The sequence below is a fragment of the Myotis yumanensis genome, unplaced genomic scaffold (genome assembly GCF_028538775.1).
Source record: "Myotis yumanensis isolate MYYU_CA2020_CCGP unplaced genomic scaffold, mMyoYum1.0.hap1 SCAF_1, whole genome shotgun sequence".
Classification (NCBI taxonomy): domain Eukaryota; kingdom Metazoa; phylum Chordata; class Mammalia; order Chiroptera; family Vespertilionidae; genus Myotis; species Myotis yumanensis.
Window position 1 is genome coordinate 98,869,741 of NW_027223752.1, and position 16,404 is coordinate 98,886,144.

The 16,404-nt window shown below is 44.0% G+C and overlaps 1 protein-coding gene across 1 annotated transcript in view; it reads left to right on the top strand.

Annotated features, from left to right (window-relative positions):
• The window catches only part of CCDC3 (coiled-coil domain containing 3), a 118,002-nt gene that overhangs the window by 39,303 nt on the left and 62,295 nt on the right, over positions 1-16,404 (top strand). The gene's annotated exons all lie outside the window — the stretch shown is intronic.

The window sequence follows — 16,404 nt, forward strand, 5'->3', positions numbered from 1 at the left end:
GGATCTGGCAAGAGAATGTCCTCATACAAGATTTCCCAATTCCGTGTAGTTGAAATCGCTAAACTATAACAAATCTACCATCAGTAGCTCCATCCTCTCAGCCAGTAGAGATACTGTAAAAACACACTAGGAGAGGAAAACAGGAGGAGGAAAATGTGGCCAGTCCCTGCCAGTGGGACAGTCATTTTGGCAGCAGTGGAACTAAACCTCTGGCCTTTGCTCAACTGTCTATCCTTGTGCTCTGTTGATGATGCCCCTCGTGAAACCGCCAACCGCCAACGGCTTGGCCAGCTCCAGAAAATAGCCCGTCTCACAAATGGAAACTCTAGACAGGAAGTTTGGAAACCTTGCCCTGATTTCTGCATGGGATGAGATTTTTTTCACTATACCCAGCAGGCCTTTCCTATCAATATATTTCATTTTGGTGGCTTAGGGACTTCAGATTTGGGACACTCTGTTCACCGCCCCTTATTTCCCACTATTGGAAAGCTATTGACCATGCTGTTGACCATCTTTGACCTTTCTGAAATGCTGCCTAGTTCTCAGGGTGCTTTCATTTCTCTTCTCTTTTGACCTTCATACCCACAGATAACACGACAGATGAGTACGTGGAGGTACGACCCACTCAAGGTCACAGAGATTGTTAGCAGCTAAAGAAAAATAATTCAGGTCCCCTAGTGTCTGGCCTGGTTCCCTCATACTACTTGGGGAAAAGCTGGGGTCATGTGCAAGGGGCCTTGGGGATATGAGACCTGAGTCAGGTTTACCTGGAAGCCCAAAGACCAGAAATATCTCAATTTATTGTGTTTTGCAGATACTGTGTTTTTACAGATCGAAGGCACAACCCTCCACCAGCAAAAAGATTACAACTCCCTTTATTACAGTATATGCTTTATTGCAGTATCTGCTTTATTGCAGTGGTCTGGAACAGAACCCACAACATCTCCAAGGTGTGCCTGCACAGTAGAGGTTGGGTAAGGTGCAGAGCGTGAGAGAGATATTATACCTTCTCATTGAGATGGAGGCAGCAACAGCTTTTTGGTGGCAAAACCACCATATAATTGCTGCTTTTGACCTTTCTGGAGACTTCCATATTGCAAGAGCATAGTTGGCTCCCCTTACCTTTTCCTGCACAGACAGTGCTGGTGCAGACAGGCAAGAGTCGGTGGCATTCCCCAAAGACACTCCTTCAGGACTCAGGAAAGAGGCCAGGCCGTGTGCTTCTGCCTGTTTCCCTGTCCTTTCCTGTTGCTCAGAAATTGCTCAGGAATGGTCTCAGGAGAGTCCTTGGCTGGTCTCTGTGGAGCATCCTCCCTTCAGCCATGCAGCTCACCCTATGGGTTGGACTGCTGTAGTGGGCTCCATACCAGGACTCAGGGCTGGGGCAGGGCTTGCACTGTGTTATCATGTTCTGTCTCTTGCTTCCCTAAGGGCAGATCTCATCTGTTCTCCTTTCCCTGATGATCCTTCGGACTGTTTATTAACAAAAGAGACCTCATGTCTTTAAGAGAGGGCTTTGCTCTCTCCGTCTCCTCCTGGCCCCTCGCAGAGCACCTGGCACAGAGTAAGGGCTCTCTAAATGGTAGCTCAATAAATCACAGCCCATTGTTCTTATGATCTCCCTTATTCCTCGGAACTCCAAAAGCAAGGGGGTGATGTCCCCATTTTATAGACGAGGAACCAGGTTTGGAGAAGTCTGCCTAGTCACACAGTCAGTGAGTTGGTGTGAACCCAGGCTTTTCTATATCCCCAGTTGGGGCTCTTTCTGCTATACCAGCCTATACCCCTGCTGCCATGTTCACTCCAAGTCAAGCTGATTTCTGGGATTCCTCATTTTAAGAGTCTGGAATGTGACTTGGTGTCTAAGTAGCTATGGGACATGGCAAGAACTACGAAGGTATCAGAGCTCCAGCTTAGAATGGGACATGGCTTAGGGTAGGGAGTCAGGTCCAGCAGAAAAACAAGGCAGAAGCCAACTCTGTGGCCTGTACTTGTAGCAGAGATTAGGGGGACTTGCCTCTGGCCAGCTTTAGAAATTGGGGGTGAGGTATAAATGAAGCCCAAGTACACTATGCATTCTTAGAGCCTAAGCCTACTTGGCTGTAAGCACTATGACAAAAATAAAACAACAAAAGCAAAACAGCATCACAAGTGAAGTTGGAGAGAGGGGTTGCATTCAAGGCTTTGGGAGGAACCATGAGTGTGGATGGGTTTTTGGATGGTGTGAGGTGACAGTTTGATAGTGAAGATTGCTGTACTGCAGACAATGGGGGTGAGAAGTGGGGAGATAACACTTCCAGCCTGGGAGGTGATGGTTGCAGCTGTGAGCGGGAATGAGTCCTTCTTGGAGGAGGCAGGAGAGAACCAGCCTTAGGGATTTGACTGCAGGGGGTGGAAGGAGGGACAAGACTCTGCAGAGAGGGAGCCATGGGAAACGGTGGGAGAGCAGGAGACTGGAGGGTGGTGGGACGCACTTGCAGAGACAGCCAGGAGGGAGAGAGCAGCAGTGCCAAGAGCTGAAGTTCAAGGTGTGGAAAGGACACTGGATTTGGGAAGGAAGAAGTCATTGAGGACCCCAGGGAGCTGTGTCCTACTTTTCCACATCCCCACCTACAATTGCACAGTGAGAAGTTGTGCTCTGAGGGAGGGATCTGAGGTCCCCAGGGAGTAAGTTGTGTCCACTGTGCAGGACCACTTAAGGCAAGAAGATGTCCTGGTTCATTTTAGAAAAGATACCAGCCACTGTGTTTTCTGCCCAGGCCTTGGTTCAGTTGACCACAATGGTCCCTTTCCTGCCCATTTCAGCAACTTAAGAGTTTACTTCATGATGTAAAAATAGTCTCCCAGGCCCCAGGGACAAGAAGGGTGGCAGGCATCTGAAGTCAGCAGATGGCTTGGAGTCTGCTTCCACATGTTGACAGTCAAGGACTCTTCTTCTTCTTCTTCTTCCTCCTCCTCCTCCTCCTCCTCCTCCTCCTCTCCCTCTCCCTCTCCCTCTCCCTCTTCCTCTCCCTCTCCCTCTCCCTCTCCCTCTCCCTCTCCCTCTCCCTCTCCTTCTCGTTCTTCAGATATGTTTTTATTGATTTCAAAGAGAAAGGGAGAGGGAGATAGAATCATTGACTGGCTGCCTCTTGCATGCCCTCTCCGGGGGTTCCAGCTCGCAAATCAGGCATGTGCTCTGACTGGGAATTGAACCGTGACTTCTTGGCTCAGCCACTGAGCCAGGCACGGACTCTTCTTTCCTTCAAAATGAGAAGATTTGGTAGATTTATGTGTTGAAGTAATTAGCCTTGACACTACACTGCTAAGTAGACATTCCCTATTTAAACTGTAGACACAGAGAAGTTGAGAAGTAGAAGGGTTTAATGAGTTGTCTGACTTTGCAAAGTGCTTTATAATTGCTTAGTTTATTAGTTTGTGGAGCGACTGTTAAAGAACTTTTAAGAGTCTCAAATTTGGGTAGAGACATAGTACTTAAGAATGAAAAATAGGTCATTAAAATAACAAAGGAATCAATATAATTATCTTCTCTGCCTGGCAGAAGCCTCCAAAGCTCAGAACAATTAAAGTTTGGACTTCCAGTAAATTAGTCTCTTTACTACATGGCATCAAAGTCAATAAGTTGTGTAGGGTACTGACACAGCCTTACAGCGCAGTACTGCTATGTTGTGGGGAGGTGGAGAGAGGTGGGTCCACATCCTGCCCCATCTTTGCTAAGGTACTCAACTCATTGGACTCGGAGCATTGGAGGAAGTTGAGAGGGAAAGAATGAACAGAAGCGTGGCAGCTAGAGATCTGGAAAAATGTATGGACAAGATCACTTAACATTTCTGGGTCTCAGTTTCCATGCTAGAGTCCTCTTGGAGCAATAAACCCTCCCTTTCCTCTAGGTTTGTTGAGAAGGCTCAAAGAGATAAGATACAGGATAGGGCTTCAGTGCCATCAAGCACTATACACATACAGGTATGGCAAAGTCTCTCGATTTTTAGAAAATGTTGGGGTTTCAGCAAGTTCAGTAAGTAGCCACCAGTCACCTCCCCATGTTCTGATTTAATTGCATTGAAAATTGCTTTTTTTTAAAAAAAATGATGGAGATGTGTTTGGAAAATATGGTTACTACCTACAGGTGAGAGGGCTGTTACCCAAACTCAGGATTTGCTGGACTTGCCCATCCAGGCAGGCACAGGTGGCCCTGGAAAACCACAGCACATGGCCTTGGGCTCTGACACGCTAACATTTTCAGCTTTGATGAGAAGACTTGGCCCAGAGCTCCCAAAAGGACAAGGAGAGAGGGTGGGACTGAGCAAAGCATGTGCAGTTCCTGTTCCTAATCCACCGGTCTGGATTCACTCCCTATTCCCAGGGTGGGGTGACTGAGGGGCCCTGGAGAAACCAGAGACATACCTGTAATGAAGAACCCAATATACAGAAACTAGATGGCAGGGAGGAGATTTATCCCAACAGATAGTGCCATTTAGAAGGAACTCAGCCTCCACGAGCTGATGCTATGGGCTCTGAATTCACTAAAACCCATTTGCAGATGTTTCCACTTCCAGATATTTCCTGTCCATAGACCGTGGCAGATATATTGAGACATTGCTTTAGGAACATCTGGAGAAAGGTTGGCAAAGAGGACATATAAATAACATGCTTGGATAGAAAATTTCCTTTCTATACTGGAGACTTACTGATGTGTGGTCACTAAAAATGAACTCTTTGCTTTCATAGAACGCAACGAATTCTCATCCAAAGTGAATTATATTTAGAGTCCCACTTGGGTGGGGTGTACCTTCATGTATCATTTTACAGCTCGTGTAGAGTAATGAAGCCTTCTCTTTGGTGGGAGGTCGAGGGGGTGGAGAGAGACATCTCTCGATTCCTTTTTATAGCTGAAATCTCCACAGTGCTGGTGTCCACAAGTTAATGACTTGTGATTGCACGAGAAAGCAAACATTAATAGTTAACAGATTATTGCTATATTTATATACTTTGACTATCATGGCTAATCACTTGGTTTTACTAAGATGAACTGTTAATGCCAAAACCATTAGAATTTAATAAAAAATGATCATCTATTTGCCTTTCTAAGGGCTGATGACACTTTCAGTGACTTATACCTATAATCTCTCACACATAAACAGAATCTAACAATCATTGGGAGTAGGAATAAAATATATATATATTGAGCTCTAGTTGATGATTTGCTGACCATTATTTCAAGATTAGTTGTGATGTGACAGTGTGTGTGTGTGTGTGTGTGATTATAAAAGTATATGAGCATATAATGCACTATAAAATGTTGGTGTTTGGAATTACTTCTCTTAGCGCTTCTTTTCAGTTTTATGTATAAGCTTTAGAACAGTGGTTCTCAACCTTGGCTGCACATTAGAATCACCTGGGAATCTTTCTAAAATCCTGATTTCTGGGCCTCATCCTCCTGAAATTCTGTTTCTTTGTTACTAATGTTGTGGCCCCACCCCATAACAAAGAAACAGAATTTCCGGAGAATGAGGCCCAGAAATCAGGATTTTAAAAAGATTCCCAGGTGATTCTAATGTGCAGCCAAGGTTGAGAACCACTGCTTTCGAGGCTAATGTGTGCATGTGGTTAGGACATTTACTAAACCTGATTGTAGGTAAGTCACTTGCCCTCTTAGCCTCTTTTTTTATCTGTAGAGTTAATGATATCATTAGGAATGCCTTAGGCTGCAAGTAAGAGGAAAATCTGGACTCAACTAATAAAACATTTGGGAAATGTATTATCACATGAAGTAAGAAAGCAAAAACTCCAATAGTTTCAGACCCAGAATCAGGGCTCTGGGTGCCCTCTGGTTGACTCTCTGGGCTTGGCGCTCTCTCTATGGTGCCTCTGTCCTGAAGCTATATTCCCTCATGGTTGCAAGAAGGCTGCAGCAGTTCCAGGCATCAACTCCAGACCCATCTAGATCCAAAAGAGGGAGATACTCTCTCTTCCTCTGTGGCTTTTATTAAGAACAACAAAAACAGTATTCTCACAAGCAAATTCCCCCTCCCCACAACCAACTGACTTTCTTTTGCATGTCACTGGCCAGAAATGTGTCACATGCCTGTACCTGGTGGGCCTACTTGATTAGCTTAGACCAGTGGTCAGCAAACTCATTAGTCAACAGAGCCAAATATCAACAGTACAACGATTGAAATTTCTTTTGAGAGCCAAATTTTTTAAACTTAAACTATATAGGTAGGTACATTATTATTAACTTAATTAGGGTACTCCTAAGGCTTAGGAAGAGCCACACTCAAGGGGCCAAAGAACCGCAATGTGGCTCTCGAGCCGCAGTTTGCCGACCACAGGCTTAGACCAATAAGGACCCATCTCTTAGGTCAGCCCCTCCTGAAGTAATGGCCATGTGGAAAAGGGTGAAACTTAAACAAAATTGGGGTTTATTAGAAACAGAAGAATTTAAACAACAAAATAAACCCTATAGGATTCTTGTGAGGTATAAATGAGATAACCTATTGTTTAATGAGGGAACATATATAAAACTCTTCAAACAGTGCTTAGGACATGGGAAGTGCTATATATGTATTAGTTTACTGTGATAAATAAATGTCCCATTGGTAAGTCTCTGAGTTCCATACCAATATGAAATAGTAATGTAACTGGTGTTTTATTAGAGGTAAAAGGAAACAGATGGATGTCAAAGATAAACAAGAGAGGAAATCTAGCTGATGCTCAGAGGCACAGAGGAGACAGTGAGCACTTGGCCCATATTTGGGCATAGTCTTTATACTGGGAGGAGTTAGGGCAGCCTTCTGAGTAAAGGAAAATGATTGCCCAATGTGTTAATGAATTCCAGTCCCAATGGTCTCTTCTTTCCCACAGCTATTTTTTTTTTTCACTAGTTGAAAGTGGCATTTAACTGCTGAAGTATTTTTAAAACAGCTGGCGGTCTCTTAAGCAAATAAAAAGTTTAGATTTTATTACTTTTGATGTGGGGAGAATGGAGGTGGAAAATCGTGTGTTGTGTGTCTCTGTATGTAAATTTAAATATCTGTTTATGAAAAACACACACACTTACTTATAAGAAACTATATAAAAGCTATAGCAATCCTAGCCAAGAAAAAGTAACAGAAAAAAATTGGCTTCTTGAAGCTTTTAGCTATAACTAAAAATAAACTTCCTAGTTCATGTTTGAAACATTACTCAAGAAAAAAAATTTACTCTGTGTACCCTGAATGACTTTAGAGTTCATTTGTCATTCTGTGTGAGTTCGAGAAGGTTCCTGCTATATCTGATGGCATTTTATACCATTTGAGACAGGCTTTTGTTCTGGCCACTTGATATGGCATTTTATATGTAGCGAGTGACAGCTGTAAAACTACTTGTTCATGTCTTTAAAAGAGAAAAGGAAGATGCAGTTTTAAAGGTAAAAGCTTGTTTCACTTTAATGCTTCAAGCTTTATTTTGATAGCCTTGAAGAGATTTGGAGGTTTGTTGATTGTTATGTATTTTTCTTAAATACAAAGCAAATTACTTTAAAGAGAGCATGTCCATCTGATTTGTCATATCAAATCCTTTTCCTTCAGGGAAACCAAAGAAGACACAGAGAAATCTTGGAGCTCTTAATTCTGGCATAAAAGCAGCATTTCTGTTTTCATCCTTCTTGGCCTTTTATCAAATTTTACTTCCAACCTTCTCAGAAAGCAACGTTCCATTATTTATAATCAACCTTGTAAAGCTGATGTTTGCCAATTCTCTCTGGTTTGGCACTGAGCATCTACAAGTCCAAATTATAATTTCTTCCTTTACCAGAGATTTTCAGTTCTTCCCACTCATACCTCCTCATAGGAAAATGATTGCCCAGTGTGTCAGAGGGGTATCTTCTACATTGCAGAGTACTGTCTTTGAAGTGAGACTGCAGCAAGCTGCAGAGCCCCATGGAGAGGACTGAAATGGAAACTGTACTGATTTCAGCTGATTACTTGGGATGGGAGATCCTTTCTGCTTCTCTGGTGCCATGGGCTTCAGCTGCATTAACTTCCTAATGCAAAGTTCTCCTTTGGACATCAATCTAATGGACTTCACCAGCTGTCCTAAGTTGCTCCGGGCTTGAGAGCAAATACTGCGCAGGGCAAGGATATATTTATACAGTGATCACAGAGCCTTCAGGAAAAAGCAACAGAATAAATACCCAAATGATGTACACCAACATCTTTTCAAAGGCTCACAATGACCATATCTACTCATAGATTTGTTCTGTAGACTGTAGCTAGGATAATTTAAGGCTGGTGGAAGTTTTTCCCCCTTTCTCCACTTTTCATGTTACTTGACTTTATTCTTCTCTCAAGGAAATGTTAATCTTCAGGAAGGAGTTGCCTCACCTGCTGTTTCCTGACGCATTCTTGAGAACAGCAGGTGTAGTGGGTAGCAGTCACTTGGGCAGGCAGCCTAGTGGTGTGTATACTGTTACTACTCTTGTGTCATTGATGTGGAAACTGAGACGCGGTGGGATTAAGCCACTTGCTCAAGCCACTGAGCTAGTGAGGCCACAATCTGGGCTGGGGCTTGGGTCTGTGGGATTTCAAAACCATGCTAGTGTGTAGCATCACTCAGAGCTGTTTCTGGGTGGTGGCGCTGTCTGCTAACTCCATAAAGGATACTCATATTGTTAAGTGGAGGTTGTATTTCTAGGTTTCTCCCCTGCTGTTAGACACTTCTGTTCCCCCTTCTGCCTCCTTTCCTCCCACTGAGATATCATATTCTAAGAATACCACCCAAACTGTAAAGAGTAAGAAAGTTGGAAGGTTACCCCAAACTCCCTTTTGCGTTTGTGCAGGCACTTTATACCTGCAGAATGCTTCCCGTTTCCTGTCCTCCTTGGTTTGGTCCATAGGGCTCCTTCTGGGTGTCAGGTCAGAAGTCTCAAGCTGGGGGCGGAGCTTGGGCAGCAGTTACTCTGGATCTGTGTTGCCCGTTCCAAACCCTCGGCTCTAGGGAAGGGTTGTGCAGCCCTGACCCCTTCAGGGGCCTCCTGGCCATTTCCCACACCTCCCCACTGCCAAGTTCCCCCGCCACACCTTGTGTTCCGACTCTGCATAGTTTGTCATTGTGGTAGGAATGCTTCTTGAGCCTGTCACAAAAACACTAGACGTACATTGAGTATTATGGATTTTGGTCTGTTGGATTCACATGGATCAAGTCTGGAATATCATATTCTAAACCTCTGTGCATGGAAGTGACTTCTCTGGGCCAATAGGAAGAGGAACCTGGAACCCAGGGAAGGGAATTTCCACCCTCTGAGTCACCAGGACCCAGACACATTCTCCACTTTGTTTTTCTCCATTCTGGCTCCCTTCCTTATCCCCTCTCCCCCATCCCAAACATACACAAAGGAAACACTAAAAAACAATACAATAATACGAAGAACTGGAGAGCTGAAGAATAGACACAACAGATATTCAAAAGACATATGTCTATTCTTTTCATTGCTTTCCCCCTCAAGGACAGTACAGTTATGTTGAGAAAACCCTTAAGAAAGGGGAGAAAATTGTAATTTTCCTTGGGTCTCACATGCAAGCATTCTGAGTGCATGTGACACAGTGGTAAGCTTGAGCTGGGACGAGGCTCCAGCCCTGGGTTTGACCCCTATCAGCCCTGAGATCCAGGCCATATCATCAACCCTCTCTGGGGCTCAAGCTTTTTTACTGTAGCCTGAAGGTACCTTTCAGCTCTGATATTCTGTTGTTTGAGCAGAGGAGATACTGTGTCCACAGGGATGGTTTCTCACAGGCTGATCCTTGGCTCACCCTGATGCTGTATATTTAAATAGTAGAACTCTTGGCTAATTAGTATTTGAGTGTCTATGATAAGCCAGGCACTGTGTTAGGAAATCATAAAGCATATTTCTATTCTTTGCAGCTTGTAATGTGGTGGATGAAATGGCAGTGGGGGCCATAGCTAGTTTACAGTGAAGTGGAGCAGCTGTAGTAATCTATTGGTTAGAGTCTAAGATTTAATTCTTCAGTCCCCCATGTGTGTATATCTGCTATTTCTGTCTGCCTCTTGCTTTTGGCAATGGCACTCCGACTTTCCTGTGGCCACCCTTTCCCACTGGATTGATCACATTCCTGTGATTTTGGCCTGGCCAAGAACTCATATCCTGGCTATGGTCAGTGGTTAAAGAAATGGGCAGAAACCTAAGCCAGGCCAATTAGACTTTTGTTGTAACTATAGGAACAGAGCCTCCCAAGCTGGAAAAATGTATGCTTGATGCTGCTTCTGGCTGTCTTACCATGACAGGGGGCAGACCCACTGAGATGAGGTTGTCACAGGGGAAAGCAGAGCAGAGGAGGAGGGAGGGGCTGCTGATGGCACTGTCAGCTCACCTGAGTGCAGCTCTGCCCACATCTAAAACGAGGCCAGGACTTGTCAGTCATGTAGGCCAGCATACAGATCTTTTTTCCCTGCTGAAGTTTTAGATGAGTTAGTGTCACTATGATTGAGTCACATTCAACACTACTGTTTAGGCACTACTGCCTTTCTGCCACATTCTCTGGGCAGTCCTTTAACCAGTTAGGATGCAGTTGAGTCCGTTAGGATGCATTTGACTTCAAGACCTTACCCAAATCAGCGTAAATGGTAGGTGTTATCGGTCTCCTGTAACAAGCCAAGGGCAGCATGGGTCCAGGATTGGTACTTACTGTCACCAGAGCCTCAGGTTGTCAGGGTCCTGGCACCTGTTGGGTTGCCCTTAAGTTTGTCCCTGTATGGTACAAAGTTGCAGTTCTAGAAATGGCTTTCTCACAGGGCTGCTTTATCCCAAATGACAATTTCTCCCAAAATTCCTTCATAGTTTTGTATTGTTGGGTTTCTTCGGTTTGTTTGCTTTTTTTGTTTCATTTCATTTTATTATTATTATTTTTAGTCCTCACCTGAAGATATTTTTCAATTGGTTTTTAGAGTCAGTGTAAGGGAGGTAGGGAGACAAAGAGAGAGAAACATCGATGTGAGAGAGACACATCGATTGGTTGCCTCCCATATGCTTCCCGACCAGTGCCAGGGATCCAGCCTGAAACCCAAGTATGTGCCCTTGACCGGAATTGAACCCAGGACCCTTCAGTCTGCTGGCCAACACTATATCCACTGAGCCAAACCAGTGAGGCCTGGTTTTGTTTTATTTTAGATCAGAAAGAAAAAATTCTATTTGCAGCCCTTTAGCAGAATTGGCTTTATGTTTCTGTTAAAGAAAAACTAAGTCTGACACTAGTTAAAGGTGGTAAAGACAGATTTCATTCAGTGTTACTGAAGGAAGGGAAATGGACTTAAGTATCTATAGAACTAGGCTCCACTCTGATCCATGTAGAAGTGACTGGGAGTTTAAAAGGCAGAATTTGGAGGAATGAGTAGCGGCTCGAATGGAGACAGGGAAGTGGAAAATTACAAGAAGCAGGTAGGTTGGTCAGCTTTATGAGGCCATCTGGGTTTGCTAACTGCTGATTGTTGAAGTTAGGCTCCTATCCTCCTACAGAGACTGGGAGACAGGGGTCTTGTCCTTCCTGATGATGACATTTCAACAGAATGGCTTTTAGGTCCTTGAGAAGGACACTCCTGCATTGTAGGAGAGACGTGGACATCTCAAAGAGACAGAGGAAGGATTCACAATTGTAAGTTTTTAACAGAAATGCTTTAAGCAAAGAGAAGACAGGGCCTCTCAGGTTGTTGGCTGGAAAAAACTGTAAATTCAATTGGGAGCCTTGAAGTTTTTCAGACAAGAACTCAAGGGGGCTGGGTCGTCCCAGGGGCATGGCCTTAGGCTGCAGGAAGCCATGTTAGAGTTTGCTCAAGTCACTTACTAGCAGTGGGGTGGGGTGGACGGAATTGTTTGTACCAAAAGTTGCAGTTCTGTTTTTAGTTGTGTTACTCCTCACCTGAATATTATTGTTCCATTGATTCTTAAAGAGAGTGGAAGGGAGGGAGAGAGGCAGAGAGAGAAACATTGATGTGAAAGAGACACATTGATTGGTTGCCTCCCGCACACATCCTGACTGGGGCTGGAGTTTGAGCCTGCTACCAAAATATGTGCCCTGGACTGGAATCGAACCCAGGACTCTTTAGTCTGAGGGCCAACACTCTATCCACGAGTGAAACTGGCCAGGGCGAAAGTTGCAGTGCTTATAGGCCAATGTTGAAGCCTCGTTTGGAAAAAGGCTCAGAGGAGCTGACTAAAGTATGGTCAAGGAAAGAGTGTCATTTCCTTGGCCAGAATTGCATTATCAGTCCCCGATCAACCAAGCCACCAAAAGCTCTTTAGTGGCAGAAGAATTTTAACATTTCATTATTAGTTTAGAGTCTAACCTTGGACTCAACTTTTGGAGCTGGGAAGGGCATTTTCTCTGAGCCCAAGACTGGGAGGAAGGTGACAAAATCATGGTGCCATGGGCAGGAAGAAGGGATGAGGAGTGATTTGGGGTCTACACTGGGTTCCTGTGACAACTCCCCAGCTGTGATGATGGGTAGAGGGACAATTATTGTCCATCTTAACCATAGTCTTGCTCCATAGAAATGCCAGATGGAGAAAAATTGGTCTGAAGAGTATAATTTGTTTAGCTCTCTCAGAGAAAGCCCAGTATACCTTGAAAGGCATAGAGTGATGGGATAAGAAAGTTTCTTGCACTGGCCAGATGGCTCAGTTGTTTGGAGTGTCATTCTGTACACAAAAAAGGCTGTGAGTTCAGTTCCCAGTCATGGCACATATCTAGGTCGTGGGTTTGATCCCCAGTTAAGGTGTGTATGGGAGGCAAACAATATTTTACTCTCACATCGATGTTTCTCTCTCTCTCTCTTTCTTATCCTTGGGTGAGGATTAAAAAAATAAAGTTTCTCTTTTTTATTTAAAAAATGTATTTTTATTGATTTTAGAGAGGAAGGGAAAGGGAGAGGGAGAGAGATAGAAATATCAATAATGAGAATCATTGATTGGCTGCCTCCTGCATGCCCCCTACTAGGGATCCTGCAACCTGGGCATGTACCCTGACCAGGAATCAAACCCATGACCTTTTGGTTCATAGGTTGATGCTCAACCACTGAGTCACACTAGCCGGTCTCTTTTTTATTTTTGACCATGGAGATGGTGGTTTGGCAGAACAGCAGCATAGTGGTTACAAGTCCCTGAAACAAGGATGAAGTTATTGAATCTGGGTCTTGGTTACAAACCAGATAATCCACAGTGCTCACTTCGAACTTACTTCACTCTCCTCATTCCCAATATCCTGCCATAATAACTGCAGATAGGCCTAGAGATCACTTGGTTTTGCCTCAGAAAGGTGGTATTTTCAGACAGAAATCAGAATCTAAGTGATAGAGTGGAGGGAGGAGTGCAATACTAGTCAGAGGGTTTTCTTAAGCAAAATGCTACAGGTTGCCTAACACATATTTCTTTGAAAAGTGAATTATATTTTACCTGCATCAGGACAGCTTGATATTTAAAAGCGTCTTATACTCACCCTTTATGGAAATGGAAGTAAACAATTTTGGTGACTCATAACTCTATTTGGTATACTAAGGAATCTAGATACCAGACACATCCGAACAATTGCAGAATTATTCTAAAACATTTTAAAAATAAATAAGTAATCAAAACAATTGAAGCGCAGTTTGCTGTTGTGTGTGGTGTGTGGTGATTGTGTGGAGTACTGGGCTGGGAGTGAAAAGTGGTGATGGCTAGGTGGCCAGTCTACATGCGGAAAACAGAGAGGCAGATGGCAATGGACATTTGCAGGCCTATCATCGAAGTCTCATGGGCAACACGTGCATCAAGACTCTCTGGGTCCCCCCCGGCCAGCATGGCTCAGTGGTTGAGCATTGACTTATGAACCAGGAGGTCACAGTTCGATTCCCGATCAGGGCATATGCCTGGGTTGCGGGCTTAATCCCCAGTGTAGGACTTGCAGGAGGCAGCAGATCTATGATTCTCTCTCATCATTGATGTTGCTCTCTCTCTCCCCCTCTCCCTTCCTCTCTGAAATCAATAAAAATATATATTTAAAAAAAAGACTGTCTTGATCCCTTATATGTTTTCATTTATAATAGTGGTTTTAGAGTGTTGGATTATAATTGGGCAAATATATATATTACATATCCCATTAAATAATTTGTATCATGGAAAAATAAACAAAATATTTCAAAACAAAAACATTTGGGTTGGATGAAGTCTTTTACGAAGCATGCTTGTTTGGAGTCAGAATATCCAAATTCTGATGACTTAGAGTAGGTCAGAAAGTGGGCGTTCTGCTACAGCATTTGTTTTCTAAGTGAAGATCTTCAGACATTACATAGCATGACTTCCCCACACTAGACTAGAGATCAGCAATTGGGCCCACAGGCCAAATCTTGTCAGCTGGTAGCATCCAGTCCACTGCCTATTTTTGTATGGCCCCCAGCTAAGTATGGTTTTTACATAAAAAAATTGTTTTTGAGACTCATGAGAATTGTGTGAAATTCAAATTTCAGTGTGCGTACGTAGATCAGGCTTTCTGGGCTCGCAGCTGGGTGGCCATTGCCTATGCGTGAGGCTGCTTCGGGGCCCAGTGCCCTGGATGAGGGGTTGTCAGGGGACGTGTGGCCTGCAAAGCTGAACGTATTTACTAACTGGCTCTTTCCCCAAAGCACTTGCTGACTCCCGCTAGACCCTTTCAATGGCTTTTGTTATTCTCCTCTTCCCACATAGGAGGTCCTTTCTTGGGGTCAGTCCTTCTGAACAGTCCCTCAGCTGAGTGGCTGTGAGATCCCTGAGGCTTTTTGGAGCCACAGTCCCACAAGGTTAAAACCTGAGTGAGGGGGGACAGGGCAGGGTGGAGGTGGGCAAAAGGGGTGGGGACTGGGGAACATCTATTATAGCACCAACAATGAAAAATACTTAAAAAACAAACAACCTGAGTGAGCCATGTGCTTAGCTCCTTATCCCTCAAGTCAGCATGAGGCTCGGGAGAGGTTCCCTGCTCACGTTCACACAGTGGGTGCTGAGGACAGACTAGTAACTGCTCCATGGTATGCCTGTGAGAAGGTGATCAACCACTTCCTATTTTCCTCTCGCTTCAGTCCATATCGGTACTTTACTTGCATGTGTATATTTTAATCTTTTTTCTTTTACTTCTTCAGTATTCCCCACATATGTACTCCTTAGGGATGTGATGAGACAGGCTAAGGGTGGGCAGAGGGACCCAGGAGGATTATCATTTGGATCAGAGGTGCAGCATGCACACAGTGCAGAGGTTGCATGGATGAGAACTTGCTTCACTCTGCAGAGGTTGGGGTTAAGAACCGTGATCAGGGATGGCTTTGAGGAGGTTATACCTGACTTGGGCTCTCAAAGCAGACAAGGGACACTGGATATGCAATGGCACCAAGTCATAAAACACTTCCATGCATTTGTAGACTTTAAATAAGTTCAACATTGCTAAAAAATACATTTCAAGATGGAGTAGAGGGAGGGAAAAGGTATAGCTAGAAAGATAGGCAGGAATTCAAGTATAAAGAGATGGCATGGGCCCGGCCAATGTGGCTCAGTGGTGAAGTGTTGACCTATGAACCAGGAGGTCACAGTTCGATTCCCAGTCAGGCACATGCCTGGGTTTTGAGCTCCATTCCCAGCAGGGAGCATACAGGAGGCAGCTGATCAATGATTCTCTCTCGTCATTGATGTTTCTATCTCTCTCTCCCTCTCCCTTCTCTGAAATCAATATATGTATATATAAGATGGCACAGGCTAGTTTAGAGCTTCATCCAGCTGATGCCATCAAAACATTTCAAGCAGGAGATGAATAGTCTTAGTTCTGCTTCTAACTACTTCTCTAAGTGCAGCTGAGGATACTTACTGCATCTCAGGGCAGGGTTAGCTAAGTGTCAGTAGTAATTATTGTTGAGTTTGGGGATTGTCCTCAATCATTACTTCATTAAATTATTCATTCAACTAATATTTATTGAGGGCCCACATTGTGCTGGGGACTGTTCTAGAAACTGAGGACAGAGCAGTGAGCTAAATAAAGCCTTTTCCTCCTGGGGCTCACACCCTAACTTGCTATTTTTGGCTGTTCATTGTTTGGCTACATAGAAAGTTTGAGAAGGACCATACGGGCCTGTTTTTTGGTTTTACTGGATTTTAGCACACTCATTGTGGCTCTGATCTCTGTGTGGCCTCAAGAAGTCATTTCCTATTTTGCACCTGTGTTTCTTTACCTGTCAAATGGGCATAATCATGGCCATCTTTGGTGAACACAGCAGGAGACTGAATCAGATGTTGTGTAGATGGGGGTCAAATTAAAAAGAGGAGTTCTCAAGAGAACACAAGGTATCCATTCTTTATTCAGTCTTGGCTTAAACCATTTTTGGCTATGGCTTGCACAAAGAACATTTCAGATCCAAACA